Below are 6,453 nucleotides of genomic sequence, written 5' to 3' on the forward strand. Positions count from 1 at the left end.
GAGAAAGATTATGGCCGAACTTTCGCCGACTGGAAGAGAGAGGAGCGGGTGGGCGTTTGCGGGGAATGGAGTTTGAAGAGCTTAACCAGCAATAAAAAAATGTCTTTATATCTATTTATCTATATGACGGGGCGGTTTGATGATTTGTTCCAACGGTGTCCCTTTGAAAGAGAAGAAATGAGTAAGAAATACGAGACATTGTCATCTCAGGGAATTCGGAGGTTTCTAAGCTGAAAACCGGCTCAATGGTGAACACAAAAAAAGCAGATTAACATGTAATCTCTTGATACAGTAATAGTAGTAGTAGTAATAATAATAATCTATATATATAAATAAAGGAAGAGGGGCCGACCAAGTCAAGATGGATGGATGGCATCCTTGAAGTGACTGGACTGACCTTGAAGGAGCTGGGGGTGGTGACGGCCGACAGGGAGCTCTGGCGTGGGCTGGTCCATGAGGTCACGAAGAGTCGGAGACGACTGAACAAATGAACAACAACAAAATATTACCTCTCATTTGCCTCTCTGTGACTCCTGCTGTGCTGTCAGGCTTTTGTTTTGCCTATCGAAAGGCTAGCAGAGAGAGACATATAAAAGAGCCTAAGCTTCATTTCCCCCCTCTCCCCTGTTCTCAATTCTATATATATATAAATGCTCTGTGCGTAATGAGTACCTTAAAAACAAAAGAACCAATGAACGAAATCACACCAACTTTGGCAACAAAACGTCTCACAACACAAGGAGTGACCATCACTCCAAAAATTATGATTTTGCCATTTGGGAGTTGGAGTTGCTGGGATTTATAGTTCACCTAAAATCAAAGAGCCTTCTGAACTCCACCAATGATGGAATTGAATCAAACTTGGCACACAGAACTCCCCTGACCAACAGAAAATATTGGAAGGGTTTGGTGGGCATTGACCTTGAGTTTGGGAGTTGTAGTTCACCTACATCCAAACAGCATTCTGAACTCCACCAATGATGGAATTGAACCAAACCTGGCACTCCAATGACAAACAGAAAACACTAGAAGGGTTTGGTGGGCATTGACCTTGAGTTTGGGAGTTTTAGTTCACCTACATCCAAAGCGCATTCTGAACTCCACCAATGATGGAATTGAACCAAACCTGGCACTCCAATGACAAACAGAAAACACTAGAAGGGTTTGGTGGGCATTGACCTTGAGTTTGGGAGTTTTAGTTCACCTACATCCAAAGTGCATTCTGAACTCCACCAATGATGGAATTGAACCAAACCTGGCACTCCAATGACAAACAGAAAACACTAGAAGGGTTTGGTGGGCATTGACCTTGAGTTTGGGAGTTGTAGTTCACCTACATCCAAACAGCATTCTGAACTCCAATGATGGAATTGAACCAAACCTGGCACTCCAATGACAAACGGAAAACACTAGAAGGGTTTGGTGGGCATTGACCTTGAGTTTGGGAGTTGTAGTTCACCTACATCCAAACAGCATTCTGAACTCCACCAATGATGGAATTGAACCAAAACTGGCACTCCAATGACAAACAGAAAACACTAGAAGGGTTTGGTGGGCATTGACCTTGAGTTTGGGAGTTGTAGTTCACCTACATCCAAACAGCATTCTGAACTCCACCAATGATGGAATTGAACCAAACCTGGCACTCCAATGACAAACAGAAAACACTAGAAGGGTTTGGTGGGCATTGACCTTGAGTTTGGGAGTTGTAGTTCACCTACATCCAAAGCGCATTCTGAACTCCGCCAATGATGGAATTGAACCAAACCTGGCACTCCAATGACAAACAGAAAACACTAGAAGGGTTTAGTGGGCATTGACCTTGAGTTTGGGAGTTGTAGTTCACCTACATCCAAAGCGCATTCTGAACTCCGCCAATGATGGAATTGAACCAAACCTGGCACTCCAATGACAAACAGAAAACACTAGAAGGGTTTAGTGGGCATTGACCTTGAGTTTGGGAGTTGTAGTTCACCTACATCCAAACAGCATTCTGAACTCCACCAATGATGGAATTGAACCAAAACTGGCACTCCAATGACAAACGGAAAACACTAGAAGGGTTTGGTGGGCATTGACCTTGAGTTTGGGAGTTGTAGTTCACCTACATCCAAAGCGCATTCTGAACTCCGCCAATGATGGAATTGAACCAAACCTGGCACTCCAATGACAAATGGAAAACACTAGAAGGGTTTGGTGGGCATTGACCTTGAGTTTGGGAGTTGTAGTTCATCTACATCCAAAGCGCATTCTGAACTCCACCAATGATGGAATTGAACCAAACCTGGCACTCCAATGACAAACAGAAAACACTAGAAGGGTTTGGTGGGCATTGACCTTGAGTTTGGGAGTTGTAGTTCACCTACATCCAAACAGCATTCTGAACTCCAATGATGGAATTGAACCAAACCTGGCACTCCAATGACAAACGGAAAACACTAGAAGGGTTTGGTGGGCATTGACCTTGAGTTTGGGAGTTGTAGTTCACCTACATCCAAACAGCATTCTGAACTCCACCAATGATGGAATTGAACCAAAACTGGCACTCCAATGACAAACAGAAAACACTAGAAGGGTTTGGTGGGCACTGACCTTGAGTTTGGGAGTTGTAGTTCACCTACATCCAAAGCGCATTCTGAACTCCACCAATGATGGAATTGAACCAAACCTGGCACTCCAATGACAAACAGAAAACACTAGAAGGGTTTGGTGGGCATTGACCTTGAGTTTGGGAGTTGTAGTTCACCTACATCCAAAGCGCATTCTGAACTCCACCAATGATGGAATTGAACCAAACCTGGCACTCCAATGACAAACAGAAAACACTAGAAGGGTTTGGTGGGCATTGACCTTGAGTTTGGGAGTTGTAGTTCACCTACATCCAAAGCGCATTCTGAACTCCACCAATGATGGAATTGAACCAAACCTGGCACTCCAATGACAAACAGAAAACACTAGAAGGGTTTGGTGGGCATTGACCTTGAGTTTGGGAGTTGTAGTTCACCTACATCCAAAGCACATTCTGAACTCCACCAATGATGGAATTGAACCAAAACTGGCACTCCAATGACAAACGGAAAACACTAGAAGGGTTTGGTGGGCACTGACCTTGAGTTTGGGAGTTGTAGTTCACCTACATCCAAAGCGCATTCTGAACTCCACCAATGATGGAATTGAACCAAACCTGGCACTCCAATGACAAACAGAAAACAATAGAGGAGTTTGGTGGGCGTTGACCTTGAGTTTGGGAGTTGTAGTTCACCTACATCCAAAGCGCATTCTGGACTCCACCAATGATGGAATTGAACCAAACCTGGCACTCCAATGACAAACAGAAAACACTAGAAGGGTTTGGTGGGCATTGACCTTGAGTTTGGGAGTTGTAGTTCACCTACATCCAAAGCACATTCTGAACTCCACCAATGATGGAATTGAACCAAAACTGGCACTCCAATGACAAACGGAAAACACTAGAAGGGTTTGGTGGGCACTGACCTTGAGTTTGGGAGTTGTAGTTCACCTACATCCAAAGCGCATTCTGAACTCCACCAATGATGGAATTGAACCAAACCTGGCACTCCAATGACAAACAGAAAACACTAGAAGGGTTTGGTGGGCATTGACCTTGAGTTTGGGAGTTGTAGTTCACCTACATCCAAAGCGCATTCTGAACTCCACCAATGATGGAATTGAACCAAACCTGGCACTCCAATGACAAACAGAAAACACTAGAAGGGTTTGGTGGGCATTGACCTTGAGTTTGGGAGTTGTAGTTCACCTACATCCAAAGCACATTCTGAACTCCACCAATGATGGAATTGAACCAAACCTGGCACTCCAATGACAAATAGAAAACAATAGAGGAGTTTGGTGGGCGTTGACCTTGAGTTTGGGAGTTGTAGTTCACCTACATCCAGAGAGCATTCTGTACTCCACCAATGATGGAATTGAACCAAACCTGGCACTCCAATGACAAACAGAGAATATTGGAAGGTTTTGATGGGCACTGTCCTTGAGTTTGGGAGTTGTAGTTCACTTACATCCACTGTGGACTCAAACAATGATGCATCTGGATCAAACTTGGCATGGATCCTCAATATGCCCAAATGTGAAAACTAATTAGAGTTTGGAGAAAATAGACCTTGATATTTGGGAGTTGTAGTTGTTGGGATTTATAGTTCACCCACAATGAAATAGCATTCTGAACTGCATCAACGACAGAATTGGACCAAACTTCCCACACAGAACCCCCATGACCAACAGAAAATACTATGCTTTCTGATGGTCTTTGGCGACCCCTCTGACACCCCCTCACAACCCCCGCAGGGGTCCCGACCCCCAAGTTGAGAAACACTGATCTATATATATATATAAAAATGCTCTGTGCATAATGAGTACCTTAAAAACAAAAGAACCAATGAACGAAAACACACCAACTTTGGCAACAAAACGTCTCACAACACAAGGAGTGACCATCACTCAAAAAAAATTATGATTTTCTCATTTGGGAGTTGTAGTTACTGGGATTTATAGTTCACTTACAATCAAGAGCATTCTGAACTCCATCAATGATGGAATTGAACCAAACTTGGCACACAGAACTCCCCTGACCAACAGAAAATATTGGAAGGGTTTGGTGGGCATTGACCTTGAGTTTGGGAGTTGTAGTTCACCTACATCCAGAGAGCACTATTGACTCAAACAATGATGGATCTGGACCAAGCTTGGCACAAATACTTAATATGCCCAAATGTGAACACTGATGGAGTTTGGGGAAAACAGACCTTGATATTTGGGAATTGTAGTTGCTGGGATTTATAGTTCACCTACAATCAAAGAGCATTTTGAACTCCACCAGTGATGGAATTGAACCAAACTTGGCAAACAGAACTCCTATGACCAAGAGAAAATACTGGAAGGGTCTGATGTGCATTGACCTTGGGTTTGGGAGTTGTAGTTCACCTACATCCAGATTGCACTGTGGACTCAAACAAGGATGGATCTGGACCAAACTTGCCATAGATTCAGTATATGCCCAAATATGAACACTGGTGGAGTTTGGGGAAAATAGACCTTGATATTTGGGGATTGTAGTTGCTGGGATTTATAGTTCACCTACAATCAAAGAGCATTTTGAACCCCGCCAATGATGGAATTGGGCCAAACTTCCCACACAGAATCCTCATGACCAACAGAAAATACTTTGTTTTCTTATGGTCTTTGGCGACCATAGTGGATTCCTACATGGCACCATAAGCTTGGACTAGATGGCCTTTGGGGGCCCCTTCCAACTCTAGGATTTCATGAGAGGGGAACGATGCCATGCCTTAACTTCCTGCCTGAATCTTGTCCTTGTGGTCATCTCTAGTGAAGGCAGGCCAGTTTTCACAGGGTCCCAACTTGGGCTCTCAACTGACCACAGAAGAATCCAAACCCAGGGTCTCCAAGACCTTTGGCCGAATCTGACCGGATGCAATTGAGATGCTTCCCAACGTTCTGGTTCAGTGTTAAAGGTAAAGGCTTCCCCTGACATTAAGTCCAGTCATGTCCGACTCTGGGGGTTGGTCCTTACCTCCATTTCCAAGCTGAAGAACCGGTGTTGTCCAGAGACACCTCCAAGGTCATGTGGACAGCATGGCTGCATGGAGCGCCCTTACCTTTCTGCCGAAGCGGAACCTATTGCTCCACTCACATGAGCATGTTTTTGAACTGCTAGGTTGGCAGAAGCTGGGGCTAACAGCGGGAGCTCAACCCGCTCCCCGCATTCGAAGCGCCAACCTTTCGGTCAGCAAGTTCAGCAGCTCAGTGGTTTAACATGCTGCGCCACCAAGGGGCCCATTTAATCAGATTACTTACTATATTATATATGTATATTTTGGTATGTAGCTTCCTTAACTCTATGTTGTTTGAGGTTGTGGGAGGGGCTGTAGACCATGTAATCAGATCTGGGACTATTCAGACAGACTGAGACTCCATTTTAGAAGTCAGTGTTGTCTGACTTGTGCTGCACCACCAAGGGGCCAGCTAATTCAGATTACTTACTATATTATATATGTATATTTTGGTAGGTAGCTTCCTTAACTCTATGCTGTTTGAGGTTGTGGGAGGGGCTGCAGACCATGTGATCAGATCTGGGCCTATTCAGACTGAGACTCTATTTTAGAAATCAGTGCTGCGCCACCAGCAGCCCACTAATTCAGATTATTTATTATATATATATATATATATATATATATATATATATATATATGTGTGTGTGTGTTTTGGTATGCAGTTGCCTCAACTATGTTGTTTGAGCTTGTGGGCAGGGCTGCAGACCATGTGATCTGATCTGGGCCTATTCAGGCTGAGACTCTATTTTAGAAGTCAGCGTTGTGTTGTGTAGTGTATTGTATAGTCAGTGTTTATTATGCATTAGGCACAATACAGAGAAGAAACTACAACAGAATGCCG

The sequence above is a fragment of the Anolis sagrei genome, chromosome 10 (genome assembly GCF_037176765.1).
Source record: "Anolis sagrei isolate rAnoSag1 chromosome 10, rAnoSag1.mat, whole genome shotgun sequence".
Taxonomy (NCBI): domain Eukaryota; kingdom Metazoa; phylum Chordata; class Lepidosauria; order Squamata; family Dactyloidae; genus Anolis; species Anolis sagrei.